General features: G+C 42.8%; 1 protein-coding gene across 5 annotated transcripts in view; it reads right to left on the reverse strand.

Annotated features, from left to right (window-relative positions):
- DAB2 (DAB adaptor protein 2) overlaps positions 1 to 15,833 on the reverse strand; it is a 269,293-nt gene that overhangs the window by 218,789 nt on the left and 34,671 nt on the right. The window contains exon 1 of one of the 5 annotated variants that reach the window (XM_085631149.1): positions 7,758 to 7,870. The exons of the other annotated variants lie outside the window; for them this stretch is intronic. The gene's annotated coding sequence lies outside the window, so the exon portion shown is untranslated. Of the gene's footprint in view, positions 1 to 7,757; positions 7,871 to 15,833 lie in introns of those variants that run through there. 5 annotated transcript variants of the gene reach the window in all.

The raw sequence follows: 15,833 nt of genomic DNA on the forward strand, positions 1-15,833 counted from the left end.
GTTTTTTTTTTCTAATTCTATTATTTTAACTTTCTCCTACCCTTACCCCCTTTTTCCCCCCTCTTCAAACCACCCCCACCCTCCCTTCTCTTTTTGCTTTATTGCTAATTTCCTTCTTATTTTCCTCTTCTCTCCTTCCTACACTTACAGTCATCAGTCATAGGCATTTATGCAAATGTCCTGAAGATGATCCCAGTATTTTGTTCTAAGGGATCTAAACGTCGTCAACTATTCACACCTCCCATCAACCCTAAGACAGACAGGCTACCTACTATTGTTTAGAAAGAGAGTTAGAACATGGCTCTTTCCAAACGAGTAAATCAATCTCGCTTGATGATACCTGTCTAGGAATGTGTTTCAATAGCGGTAATAACTTAATATAGCGCCAGGATACCCGTGGGGTGACAGTGCGCTTTATAAATAGACATAACATAACACCGTGACACAACCAGTTATTGTATATTATGATGTGCTATGGTGTTGGATTATAATTCTGCTGTCCTGATTTAGGAATTGTATCCCTGGACAAGCCACTGTGAAATGCCTGAACTTTTTAGTTTCTTTGATCTTTTATTTTGTATGTGACCCCACTTGTATGTTTTTTGTTTTAAACAATCTACATTAAAAAAATGTGTTCAATTGGACAAACACATATAGACATAATTTTATCTCTATATGTATTCTCCATGAAATTCTTCTTGTTTGAGGGACGGTTGTTGATATAAATTCCACAGTAAAGGTAAAGTAACATAAAGCAAACATCCCACTGACCTCAGATACTAGAATCTCTTACACCAAGGAAGATCTTAATGACGTTAGTATGACCTTCGAGGAACAACACGGAAAGATATTTACACTTTTAGCAAAATAATCTCTTACAAGAAATTATATATACATAATTGCATTGACGATCACTCTCCGACAAATCACAATTCATAAATATAACTGGTTGCTGATCATAGTGACTACTAAAAGGAACTAGGTCCTCACATTCAAGAGACCTAGTGACTACTAAAAGGCACTGGGTCCTCACATTCAAGAGAGCTGGTGATTATTAGGAGGCTTGTTTCCACCTGTGAAGCAATTGTTATTTGCAGTCTGGGAGTCAGTAGGTAATAAAGAGTGTTTCTATTGTGTACATTTTGCTGAACGGTGGTAATAAAATCGAATTGGACCTTTGCATTGTAGTAATACATCTGTGAAAGCATGTTTAAACCCATATTTCAAAAGCAACCGTGCACTTTTTTCCATATTTCATGGAAGGTACAACATTGCTAAGCCAGCTTCTCCAGACCTCATGTGATCATCAGTAAAATACATTTAAGAAGCATTACTGAGAGCCAGAATGTGGCCCGGCCAGATGTTGGTTCCATTGTAAACAGATTTTGGTTGGGCAGCAGTTGTGTGCTTCTGCAGAATAAAAGTGGTTGCATTGCACTTTTTGTGTTGTGTGAAACATTATGCTCAACAAAGCAAGACTGAGTTGGCTGTGGCGACAATCCATTAATCAAGCCTATAGACCTGATCTATACATAAGGAAAAATGATGATAATGGCAGTAGGCATGGCTTACTTATTATGGAAAGCATATGATGAAACCATTAGGCCTTTAAGAGGGGATTTTAATTACAATTGGTTAACACTTGTAGACAGGTACTTTGTTACAGGGAGGCTCCCAGATTACTGTAGTAGGCAAGGGCTTTGTTCTTGGTTACCTGCTCTCACAAATCCTTGAGAAAGAAGATGTGCACTTTGAGAATCCTTGTGATGCCAGGAAAACTCTTGAGCAAGAATATCTCCACTTTGAGCATCATTGTTATGCTGAATTAGGAAGGCATGTGTCTTGTTTTCGCATCTATAATTTTGTATACATATATCATTTTAGGACTGCGGAGAGAGGGGCTTTGGCTCCGCCAAAATGCTGAATAGCTTGAGCACAGATTGTGATTGGGAGAAAGTTAAGTGCTTCCACCAAAAAAAGTGTTTGAATATCACTTTGTGGGAAAGCTTATGCTTATGCTCAATACAGCAGGTCTGGGTTGTTAACAGTGACAAAAGATTGATTACGACTGTAGGCCTGATCAGTTTATACTGATTTTTACAGATAAATACAGATAGAAAACTATGCGTTTCCTGTGTGTATTTATTTTTAAAAGCAGAAAAATACTGAAAATGGTGCTTCTTGAGAGAAACTCTCCATATTATCTTTCATGAATTCTAGGCAACAGTTAAGCAGGCAGACAGCATGAAGGGTTAAAATACAGGATGAGATTTCCTTAGGTACAGGCATATGTTAACATATATTTGTAGTATCATGCTAATATTTAATTGTGAGTGTAGTCTTTTGTTATATGTGGCTGCTTAGTTTGCTATAACGTGATAGGCATCCATGTTTGAGTGCACATCGAAGAGTTATATAAATGCAGAAATATACCATTTTATAGCTATATTTGCTCATGAAACACAAATTAAATATGGATAAATACCAATAAGATGGCTAAAAAATAAATATGGATAAATACAGACGGAAATGTTAAAAAATAAATACCATAAAACCGGAAGCCCTAATTTATGCTTTTTAAATTTTATAGCTAGATTCTCACAGATTACCTTAGTAAGCAAGGGTTTTGTGTACTTTACACCAATGAAAAATCTGAGGGGTAGAAAATTTGAAGCCTGAGAATCCTTATTATGAAATTCTAGGAAAGTTGATAATTTTATTGTGTTGCAAACTTGGATTGTGTACATATTTGTAATTGTATGACTCTTTACAAAAGGGTATTATGCTGCAAAGCTTGTCCTCAGGACTGTAGACATGAATTTTTGGGTGACAAGCCAATGATGAAAACAGCTGACCTAGTTGGTTGATTGTGAAAAGTTATGTCAGTTGCCATAGGTCTGGTGAATTTATTATGAAAATGTATTATATTATGATAACTGCAGTAGACTCTGAATATTTATTGTGAAAAAGATATGTTGAAGCCAAAAGGACAACAAAGTTGGATTGTTGATACACTGTTTTAAAACATGTAGTCATGGGTTTTGTAACATGCAATGTCACAGATTACCATAGCAGGCCAAGTTCTGGTGTTGATTATCAGCTTTTTACATAGCCTGAGGGAACAAAATATGTACTGTGTTGATCCTTATTAGGCCCTATTAGGATGAGCTATAATATATTTCTAGTCAACTGTAATGTTGTACAACTTGTAATTTTATGGTTGACTTGTGGGAATGGTTTTGCTCAATACAGTTGGCCTCAGTTGGTTAGGGCGACTAGCCAACGACAAAGGCTGCGGATGTGATTGGAAAGTTATATAGATGACATAAGCCTGATCTACTAATAATAAAAAATAATCAGAACAGCAATTTGCCTGACAGATATATGTATATTGCATTACATGGATTCCCATAAATTACCATGAAAGGTGGCGGTCTGGGTTTGGTTAACTCTCTGACAAAACCCCTCCCATTTGGGAGGGTTGCACATTGTTTTGATAACTCTAATTTGATACAAATTATGACTGTATGGATGAATGAATGAATGGAGTGAGTGAGTGAGTGAGTGAGTGAGTGAGTGAGTGAGTGAGCAAAGTAGTTCTAAGTGCATCTTGACACGGATAGTTATTTAGCAGGCTTATGGTCAATATACTAGGCCTGAGTTGGTTATGATGATGATCCAGTGATAAAGCATTTGGGCATGATTTGTCCATTAGCAAACTTTCTGTCATAGGTGCAATCTGCTTATTATGAAAAGTCACCATAAAAGTAGCATTCCTGACTTATGTACTGTAAAAATTATATGATAAAGTCATTAGGCCTTTAAGGATGGATTGCTATTAAACAGTGTTAATGCCTGTAGACAGTTGCTTAGTTACACAGAATCTCACAGATTACTATAGTAAGCAAGAATGTTGGTGTTGGTTGCTTCCTGAGACAAACCATGGGGAGCAGAAGATATGCCATGCAATAATCCTTACTACAGCCTCTAATAAATGGAATAAACAAAACGTAGGAAAATCTCCACATACATATAAATAAATAGAGGGCCTTAAGGTTGGCCCTCTTCTGTCTGTCTGTCGTTCACATTCTGCTTCTCCCCGTGACAGCATAGCGCATGGGGCAATAGGTTAGCCCATTTCTCCCATTGACTCTATTGCCCTTTGAGTAACAGCATTTTGGCTGATCAGATGTGCACACCCGCCTGAAAATGAGTGTGCTTCAGTGCATTCCTTTCATAGGTCTCCTTTCAATTCTTTTATGGCTCCGACACATACATGTTCATATGCCTTTTTGCTAGTCTAATGATTTTTTCTTCCTCCGAGTTAAATAAATATGCAATGTTGTATCATCTGGAAGCGGCAGATGAGGACATCCTAATATTTCCAGATATTGCAAGTAAATGGTACTTAAAAAGTGGTTGTCCTCTGCACATCAAACAACACCTGCTTATCTTTCTAGAAATGCTGGGAGCTCAAAAGTGGTGTCCCTATTATGGGGTACATGAGTTGTCCGCTGTGAAAGGGGTATCGTGGTATTTCACGATCCCTAAAATTGACTACATTGTGCGCCAATCATCTATATAAAACGTAAGGACGGAAATGTAAACATCTGAAAAATGTCCTAAATGCAGTAGCTGAAGGGTGCTTCCTCCCTGTGTCTTTCTTTCTGTGTTCACTGTGCAGATGCCAGCAGCGCCTGTCACCAGGCCCATAAACACATTACTTATCATGTTTTATATGGCTATTTCACCTCATGACTGCTCTGAAATTGTACTTTGTGCCATAGGCAACTCTTGAAAGAACTGAAATTGATTCAAAGGCAAAGCAGCTTGTATTCTGGTGCAGCCGATTTGTCTTTCGAGAGCCCGAGGGGTTGGGACGCTGTGGGTAATGTGTGCAGCTGCGCGCGCAGTGCGCATTATCACTTCCTGTGCCGGATTCTTTACGGCCAGCCAGATGCATTGTTTGTTGTTGATCCCAACACCTTAACAAAGTAGGCCTCGAGTGGGTGGCAGGTATATTGTAGATATATGATACGAGCTATTTATTGGGCCACGATTGTTTCTTCCTTGTCTTGCAGGTAGAGGGGCTGCCAGGCTTCTCACGGATGCGCACAAGAGAACACACACAAGCCGGGTGCCACGCACAGTGCCAGCGTTCATGTAAGGGTGTCCTGAACATAGGAGGCACACCACATCCGAAAACGTGTGGCTGTATCATGAACGCTGCGCAAGTCGCCTGTTTTCAGTGAGGTTGCACTATCTGTGCGTGAATGCAACAGTAACGCAGGAGCTACATGAATCAGTGCAAGACCTGAAACTTGCAAGTTCAATTTTATTGCAAAATTAATTCAAATTATTGCAAATGTTAAGCATACGAAAGATTAAAGTACACAGAACATGTGATTACATAAACTGGTCCATAAATTGTGGATAGCAGCACTGTGATGTGGTAGTCACTCTTGGTTTCCAAGGTGTGTTGTCTGCAGCCAATGCACTAACTCACGGAGTCACGGCTTCATGTTCCCATAGTTTGCTGTCTAAAGCTTATGTTTGAACTGACAGGGTTCCCACTTCATGTTTCCGGTGTGTGCTGTCTGCAGCTCATGCACTAAGTCACAGAGGCACTGCTTCATATTCCCATAGCTTCCTGTCTTAAGCGGATGATCCAACTCACAGAGTCACTGCCTCATGGTCCCATAGTGTGCTTGCCTAAAGCTCATGCACTAACTCACAGAGTCACCGCTTCATAGCCCCATGGTGTGCTGTCTGCAGCTCATGCACTAACTCACAGAGTCATTGCTTCATGGTCCCATGGTGTGCTTGCCTAAAGCTCATGCACTAACTCACAGAGTCACCGCTTCATGGCCCCATGGTGTGCTGTCTGCAGCTCATGCACTAACTCAGAGTCATTGCTTCATGGTCCCATGGTGTGCTGTCTGCAGCCCATGCACTAACTCACAGAGTCACTGCCTCATGGTCCCATGGTGTGCTGTCTGCAGCTCATGCACTAACTCAGAGTCATTGCTTCATGGTCCCATGGTGTGCTGTCTGCAGCTCATGCACTAACTCACAGAGTCATTGCTTCATGGTCCCATGGTGTGCTGTCTGCAGCCCATGCACTAACTCACAGAGTCACTGCCTCATGGTCCCATGGTGTGCTGTCTGCAGCTCATGCACTAACTCAGAGTCACTGCTTCATGGCCCCATGGTGTGCTTGCCTAAAGCTCATGCACTAACACACAGAGTCACCGCTTCATGGTACCATGCTGTGCTGTCTGCAGCCCATGCACTAACTCAGAGTCACTGCTTCATGGCCCCATGGTGTGCTTGCCTAAAGCTCATGCACTAACACACAGAGGCACCGCTTCATGGCCCCATGGTGTGCTGTCTAAAGCTTATGCTCGAACTGACAGTTGTTCCCACTTCATGTTTCCGGTGTGTGCTGTCTGCAGCTCATGCACTAACTCACAGAGTCACTGCTTCATGGTCCCATGCTGTGCCGTCTGCAGTTTATGCATTAACTCACAGAGTCATTGCTTCATGGTCCCATGGTGTGCTGTCTGCAGCCCATGCACTAACTCACAGAGTCACTGCCTCATGGTCCCATAGTGTGCTTGCTTAAAGCTCATGCACTAACTCACAGAGTCACCGCTTCATGGCCCCATGGTGTGCTGTCTGCAGCCCATGCACTAACTCACAGAGTCACTGCCTCATGGTCCCATAGTGTGCTTGCTTAAAGCTCATGCACTAACTCACAGAGTCACCGCTTCATGGCCCCATGGTGTGCTGTCTGCAGCCCATGCAATAACTCACAGAGTCACTGCCTCATGGTCCCATGGTGTGCTTGCCTAAAGCTAATGCACTAACTCACAGAATCACTGCTTCATGGTCCCATGGTGTGATGTCTAAAGCTTATGCTCTAACTGATGGGGTTGCAACTTCCTGTTTCCAGTGTGTGCTGTCTGCAGCTCATGCACTAAGTCACAGAGGCACTGCTTCATATTCCCATAGTGTGCTCTCTAAAGCTGATGATCTAAGTCACAGAGGCACTGCTTCATATTCTCATGGTGTGCTTGCCTAAAGCTCATGCACTAACTCACATAGTCACTGCTTCATGGTCCAAGGTGTGCTGTCTGCAGCCCATGCACTAACTCACAGAGTCACTGCCTCATGGTCCCATAGTGTGCTTGCTTAAAGCTCATGCACTAACTCACAGAGTCACCGCTTCATGGCCCCATGGTGTGCTGTCTGCAGCCCATGCAATAACTCACAGAGTCACTGCCTCATGGTCCCATGATGTGCTTGCCTAAAGCTCATGCACTAACTCACAGAATCACTGCTTCATGGTCCCATGGTGTGATGTCTAAAGCTTATGCTCTAACTGATGGGGTTGCAACTTCCTGTTTCCAGTGTGTGCTGTCTGCAGCTCATGCACTAAGTCACAGAGGCACTGCTTCATATTCCCATAGTGTGCTCTCTAAAGCTGATGATCTAAGTCACAGAGGCACTGCTTCATATTCTCATGGTGTGCTTGCCTAAAGCTCATGCACTAACTCACATAGTCACTGCTTCATGGTCCAAGGTGTGCTGTCTGCAGCTCATGCACTAACTCACGGACTCCCCTCTTCATGTGTCCACAGTGTGCAGTCTAACACAGTAGCAGCTGCTACCGGACTCGGGTGGTGAGGCGGGGAAGGTAGGGGGGATTAGGCCGGGGAAATGAAAAGGATAATAAAATAATTTTAAACTCTTACCTGACTATGGCCGGTGTTACCGCCGACTCTCCTCCGATCCGCTGCATCTTCTTGTCTTCTTCCTGCCTGGAGGCCAGCAGCAGGAAGCACCCAGGCTCCCAAGCTCCCCAGAACAATCACAACACAGCAATGCAGCACTGTGATTGGTCTGAGCACTGTAAGTCTGCGCTCAGACCAAGCTTGGGACTCTGGGGCATATTCTCCACCCAGGCTGCAATGGATGGAGAGCATGGTCAGTGCGCATGACTGTCTCAGGCCGCCCAAAATGTCATGCACTCTTGGAGTGCCACCACTCGTCCCCCTGCAGTGCTCTGGGTCATGGGGCCCACCCCCACCCCCAGGAAACAACAGAGCCACTGCAGAAGGAAAAAGAAAATGTTAATAATATTACGTTATTATCATTTTATTTTTATTTTTCTTACTGCTCGGACAGCAGTGAGGCGACGCTCTTCCGCTAAGGCGGAGGAGCCGCCACTGGTCTAACACTCATGCACTAACTCACAGAGCCACTGCTTCATTGTCACATGGTGTACTGTCTGAGGTTCATGCATTAACTTACAGACTCCCCTCTTCAGGGTTCCACGATGTGGTGTCTAACTAAAGCTCATGCTCTAACTCATGGAGTCACAGCTTAACGTTCTCACAGTGTGCTGTCTGCAGCTTATGTACTAACTTACAGTCACTGCTTCACGTTCTCACAGTGTGCTGTCTGCAGCTTATGTACTAACTTACAGTCACTGCTTCATGTTCCCACAGTGTGCTGTCTGCAACTCATGTACTAGCTTACAGAGTCACTGCTTCATGTTCTCACAGTGTGCTGTCTGCAGCTCATGTACTAACTTACAGAGTCAAAGCTTCATGTTCTTAAAGTGTGCTGTCTGCAGATTATGTACTAATTTACAGAGTCAACGCTTCATGTTCTTACAGTGTGCTGTCTGCAGCTTATGTACTAACTTACAGAGTCAAAGCTTCATGTTCCCACAGTGAGCTGTCTGCAGCTTATGTACTAACTTACAGAGTCAACGCTTCATGTTCTTACAGTGTGCTGTCTGCAGCTCATGTACTAACTTACAGAGTCAACACTTCATGTTCTTACAGTGTGCTGTCTGCAGCTTATATACTAAATTACAGAGTCAACGCTTCAAGTTCTCAAAGTGTGCTGTCTGCAGCTCATGTACTAACTTACAGAGTCAATGCTTCATGTTCTTAGTGTGCTATCTGCAGCTCATATATTAACTTACAGAGTCAACGATTCATGTTCTCACAGTGTGCTGTCTGCAGCTCATGTACTGACTTGGAGTCACTGCTTCATGTTCCCACAGTGAGCTGTCTGCAGCTTATGTACTAACTTACAGAGTCACTGCTTCCTGTTCTTACAGTGTGCTGTCTAAAGCTCATGTACTAACTTACAGAGTCAACGCTTCATGTCCTCACAGTGTGCTGTCTAAAGCTCATGTACTAACTTACAGAGTCAACGCTTCATGTTCTCACAGTGTGCTGTCTAAAGCTCATGTACTAACTTACAGTCACTGCTTTCTGTTCTCACAGTGTGCTGTCTAAAGCTCATGTACTAACTTACAGAGTCAACGCTTCATGTTCCCACAGTGAGCTGTCTGCAGCTTATGTACTAACTTACAGAGTCACTGCTTCATGTTCTCACAGTGTGCTGTCTGCAGCTCATGTACTAACTTACAGAGTCACTGCTTCATGTTCCCACAGTAAGCTGTCTAAAGCTCATGTAATTACTTACAGAGTCACTACTGCATGTTCTCACTGTGTGCTGTCTGCAGCTCATGTACTAACTTACAGAGTCAAAGCTGGATGTTCCCACAGTGAGCTGTCTAACGCTCATGCTTTGACTCATACAGTTATGGAGGTAGTGCATTCTCTTTATTGAAAGTGGGTGCACCGCCTCTTGAATGTGTCGGAGTCCCTCTGGCATCCTGTCCTGAACCCTTTGAGCTCTGCAGAGATGCAACAGTTATTAGTGATTTAGATTCAGGGCCATATGTAGGTAGCCTCACATTTACCGATTCATAAATACCGAATTTTACCGATTCGGTATTTATGAATCGGTAAATGTGATGTAGGTAATGATTCGGTAAAGTTTACCGATTCGGAAAAATACGGTAATTATGAATCGGTATTTACCGATTCGGTAATGAGGCATACCTTCCCATTGATTCCTATGGGCCTGGAGGCCCATAGGAATCAATGGGAAGGTATGCCTCATTACCGATTCGGTAAATACCGATTCGGTAATGGGGGGAGCATATACAAGGGTGGCAGGGTGTCACATTGACACCCTGTTGCACCCCTGAATCTTGCATGTGTGCACATGTGGCGCACATACATGCCCTAAGGGCATGTATGTCTGCCACATGGCACTCTTAAATCTGCAAAATATTGCTTTTTGCAAGGTATTCGTTATTTATCACCAACCTGTATTTGGTGGTAAATAACGAATTCTGAATACTAATTTTCACTCTTTAGAGTGCTCCCTACATTGCATTTCTGGATTCGGTATTTACCGAATCGGTATTTTACCGATTTCTTAATTTCCGATTCGGTAAATACCGAATCCAGAAAATCAGCCCCATACATCGCAAATGCCTAAATACCGGTCGGTAACGGGATATATACCGAATTTCGGCCGTTACCGGCCGGTATTTGGCTTCCTACATGAGGCCCTTAGTGAGAGCAAAATTGGTTCTTTTTTATATCTATTTGTTTGCTTGAAATAATAATGTATACCACTAATACACGCAAGCATCTATACTTTCTGAAACATATTTCTTTCTGAACAGGCAGCATATTTTAAACAGCTTATGTTTCTGTAAGCCTCATGCATAACAAGCTAAGAGTGTTTCAAGACCCCTTTTGAAGGGGGGCATTTAATTCAACGCATGTGCCTTGCTGAATTGTGTAACTTGCATGCGTTTGATACAGAAACTCGAGACAAAGTTAATTGTCTGGTAAAAAAAATACAGAAAGTATTACTTCTGAAAATAGAGGCTGAAAGTCAGAAATAAAGACAATGACGGTAAAAACACACAAAATGCCACCCGTACTTTCCGATACTGGTATTAACACATGAGGTGGTCGTCTTTTCTCCCGACTTTGAGAGCAGGAGTGCACCCCAGGACGAGTAGGCACTTTGCTCGCTCGGACTTCACTTGTGTACATGTGTCGTTCTGCCTTGTTCTGGTGCGTGCCCGACTGAACCGAGAAAGTTAAGAATGCACTTAAATATTAACCGCACAATGTGACCTTTCAGGCTGGGAGTGGACAGGAAAAGAGGGGCCAGCAGGCTGCTGGACTCAGCATATCCGGATGGGAAATGGAAGTATCGGAAATGACCAGAAAGGCTGCGAAAAACATAATCCTCGAACAGGGAGTCCTTTTTCTTGGCACACACTTCTCAGAAAACCAATTATTCATCTGAGTTCCCGTCTACAGCATTCACCACTCTCCTTTTCTACCGAGTGAGCTCGAAGAATTTCACAGTGTCTGTAAATGTGTTCCTGTAAATGTGTTTCCCCATATGGTGCATAATTTAAAAACTGGTTTTCATTAGGAAACACAACCAATAAAAATAAAGATCTGTGTTATCCTTTTGTGCGGTTGGTTGAAAATAAAAGAGCCCGATGTGCGACTTCACGTGCTCACCCGTTCCATTTGTGTTGGTGTCATTGACTGTGTTGTGCAATCCCTAAACAAGTAAAAGTCTGAGAACTAGGAGGTCTAACATGTGTTATTGATTAATTGTCATTTGATTGATAACTGAGCAGTTGAGTGATAATTGACTGGGCCCCTGTATTACAGATGCAGAGGTAGAAAGGAGGGGACTAGTCATGCCAGCACATTAGATTACCTCCTCGTAAGTCTTCCTCGCCACATGACTTACGTAGTGCGCTTCAGCTCCCCAACAGAACCCTCCAAGCAAATTAGCGCTCTAGTCCTCCCATCCCTCCCTAACATGGCCGACCTCCTTCACTGCTGACCTCGTTAGTACAAGAGGAGGCTCTGCCCACTCCCCTTCCCCACTTCCTGCTCATGTGGCTGGTATTGTATAGCAGTGCATTTTTTTATTATGTCATTGTATAGACTTCAGCAGTTTGCATGATCTTTGTGGTGTGCTGCCTTGGCATATTTGCATACTCACCTCTAAAGGCAGCCTTAGGCACATCTCACCTCTGAAGCATGACACATAGATGGCATGGATCAGCAGCAGAGGGCCTTGCAATGGGGGCCTATATTGAAACATATGTGGTCGCTCTAGACCAGAGGCAATGACTGCCACCGTGAAAGGTGAGTGCAAGAGCCGGAGGAGGGGAGCTGCAGGGCACTCTTGGTTTTGTAGAGTGCTGTGGGGTCCCTCTCGGTTAATTTAAAGTGTTGGATGTGTTTTTGGTTGTTCAGGTGAGAATTTAAAGTATGATAGCTCAGGTGAAACCGTGTCTGGCATTCTGCGTCACAACACCTATCCTGCAGGGAGATCAGCTGTGGGCGAGTTTGAAAAGCTTTGATTTAATCGATTCCGACCCACAAATAGTTTGGTTAGGCTCGCAGATTTGGATTTAGGGAATTTCAGAACCTCAGGCCATGGACTCTGAATGATCTACCATCATAGTTCATTCATTTGAAGCCACATATCGTAAAGTTGACTTTTTATCCTTTAGGTTTTGTGGGTGGTGCAGGGGTAGGTTTTATGTCTCCCTCACTATTGCCCTTTCCAGAAAAAGCCTAAAAGTTGACAGCGGTGATCTTCGGGGAGAAGCTATGAATTCCAGGTATGCAAAAATAAAGCTTCTCTACCCGCTAATAAGCCGCGGATGAATAGTTAAGAAACAACTCACACATCATGTCCCAGGAATTTTCATTATTTGAATTCCTTAACACAGAAAGGTCACTGATCTCAAAGGAAGACAAAGGAAGATTGGTGCATTTTACTAATCTATAAAACAAGCACAGGAAACAAATGTTGCCGATACAACAAGAGGCAACAGAGGCATGGGGTGGGTGGGGAGACAAAGATTGTCAGAATACAACAGAAATAAATGCGAGTTCATCAGGAGGAGGGAAATAGGAAAAAACTGCCAGAAAGCACAGCAGAAAGAAATCCAAATCCAGCAGGAGAAGAAACCTGAGCAGAATGAGTCGAAGAATTGCTACTTGCTACTTGTCAGGGAGGAAGTTGTTGTATTTGGAAGACACAGATATTGTCGGAATCTAAATTCTGAACATGATCTTATGGCACGTGAGCCATGACCACTTTTCTTCTTTGCTCAAGGAAATTTCAGGGGTGGGCTGTAAACAGCACTGGGAACATGTACCATCCTACGAATCAAACATTTAAAGTTTCACTTGCAAACAACCTGAAGATATTTTTGCATATAAGATGGTTTTGAGCTTTGCATTGCAGGGTTTACGAATTACACCAAATCCTCATTTCTGTAAACCTCAGTATGGAAGACGATATGAGCTTAGACTTCTGCCCTGATAATTCCAACTGATTTCCTAGATGGTTTTATAAGAATCTTGGAGCCGGATGTGCACCTACACTGGTCGCAAAGTGCAGTAGCAGTCTGTGAATAGCCTTTCTGCGACAACTATTGGATTTTGGAAACCGACCTATTTATTTATAGGTTGGGTCATTTGAATCGGAGTGGATTGCAGCCTGACCTACCCCATTAATAATCATGAACAAAGTTACAAATTGCAACTCACTTTGATTGGACAAAATCACAGAGATAGTGACTTGTAAGGGTCAGCAGCCCACCAGGTCTGTGACTGATAAAAAAAAAACATTTGATAAGCAGCCAAGGCTCTTCAAAAAGTGTTTTGTTTATTTTTTTTTATTTAAAGAATTTTTAAAGTACTAACATTATCAGAGCGCTGTACACAAGCTGGAACAAAAGCAAAACATGAACATAAAACAAGACAAAATGTATATAAAAATAGAACACAATATGATCTGATGCATCCCAAATTGCTGGGACAATTTAAGGAGCATGGGTGCTGCCATCAGTGATACGTTTCTGAAGGTATATGGATAGTGAAAAATCCAAGCCTTTCAAAGAAAAAGTGCAGCAAAGAATGCATGTTCATTCAGCAATAGGGAGGGTAGGGGAGAAGTATGTGTTCAGAAGAGCATTTTGGAGCACAGTGTCCCAAACATGACTAATGCGTTGTGTAGTGAGGTCCATGAAATAACAACTAAATTTGCATCTGGCATGCAGTTTTAATGCTAAACGCATATAACACTCAGTCAATACCTTTTGAGTGCATATTTATTATTTTTGCATTATAGGAGCAAAGTGTCAGGTTTGTTTTAATCCTATTAAAATCTTTGTTTCCATCACACTTGAGAATTACAAAAAACATACCATGCCTCATCTGTAATTTCCTTACTCCTGATGAGCTTTGAAATAATTGTATCGTTCATTTTCAAATATTCAAATTCCATTTGACATATTACAGCCTTTCCTTTCGAGCTTTCTGTACCCTATCGAGGTACAGGTTCACATTTCACCTCACCTTGTAGTTGGAGAAAGGAAAAGTAAATCACAATCTCCATGTTAAAAACAAGCATTGGCATAGCCAATAGGTCTCGCCTTTGGGACCTTATAAGTGTTTAGCCATGCAACAGTTGCATAACTAAATACTTATAAAGGTCCCAAAAGCGAGACCTATTGGCTATGCCAAGCGGCCATGCGGCCGCGAAAGTGAAAGTGATCGCGATCACGATCAAACATCAAAGCGGCCATGCAGCCGCGAAAGTAAATGTAATCGCAGTAAAGCGCTGCGCGCGCGCCCGCGCACCTGCACTGTAGCTCTAGGCTGGCCTGGTAGCACCTTTTGGAGCCCTCTCAATAAGTCTCGCCAGACCAGCTCATGCGCTGGGTCAGGCGAGACCTAAAAATGTGCAACAATTTGTTAGAAGACTTGCCTGACATTTAACTTCTGTCTTAGATGCACAGTAACTGCACCATGATGAAAACAAAGCTTAAAGACATTCTCCTCATGAACTCCTGTAAGGCGATTTTGGCGCCCATACTTCCAGCGCCCCTGTGTCACAAACATCACTAAGCAACCAGTAACTCAGTTGTGAAGCATCAAGTGCTTCCTCTAAAGAAGGCCTTCTGGGGCCTCAAAACATCTGCTTCACAGTACCCGGATGGACATTGTTTCTGGGCACTCTGCTGGAATGATGGTGCTCATGCCATATACGTAGTTATAGTATTATGGGGGGTCATCCCTCAAATCAGGATTACCAAGACATTAGGTAAAGAACCTGTTCGTTAGGATCCTTTTCATCTCTTTTTTGAAAATGGAGGTTGGTGGGTTTGACCGAATAGTTGGTGGGAGAGAGTTTCCCCTCCTAGGGGCAGATCCTAAAAAGGAGAGTGTGTAGGTTTTTGTTTCCTGAACCTTGGGGTTCTAGCTGGAGGGAGTTTGCACCCCTGAGGAAGTGGCTGCCCCTGATATTGGAATCTTTTCAGCTAGGTACCTGGGTTTATCGCAGTGCAAAGCTTTTTGAGAGAGACCAGCAATTTCCACCTGAGCTCTGGCATCTCATGCCAGTTATCAGTCTTGCTGCTGCTTTGAGGGTTGCCTTGAGTGGAGCCGTTTCTTCGACTTGGGAAGACCCATAAGGGTTGCAAAGCCATATTCGAGTTTGAAGACCATTAGTAATTGTACTGCTAACTTTAAGTCTGGGGGTAGAAGGAACTTTTTTTTTGTTTTTTTAGGTTTCACTGAGAATTGGCAGCGGTCCTCTAGGTCACTGCCTACTCCTCTAAACGTTTACAAAAATGTATAAAGGGCAATGAGTCCAAAGGGGGCTCTTTCTCCTTTGTGAATCAGTTTCCACCCCTACTTGGGAGTCGGTACCTTTTCAATGGCTTGCAACCAGAATTACAGTTGCAAACCATTAATACATTAGATATCGATTCTGTTTTTATAAGGGAGCCCCACAACTACCCATTACAAATAACAAATTGATATTAAGTCACAATCCCATTTTAAGAGTCGATTCAACCTTACAGACTTTAACAAGTGGATTGGTACATA

This window comes from Triturus cristatus, chromosome 2_1, assembly GCF_964204655.1.
Source record: "Triturus cristatus chromosome 2_1, aTriCri1.1, whole genome shotgun sequence".
In the NCBI taxonomy this organism is placed as follows: Eukaryota; Metazoa; Chordata; class Amphibia; order Caudata; family Salamandridae; genus Triturus; species Triturus cristatus.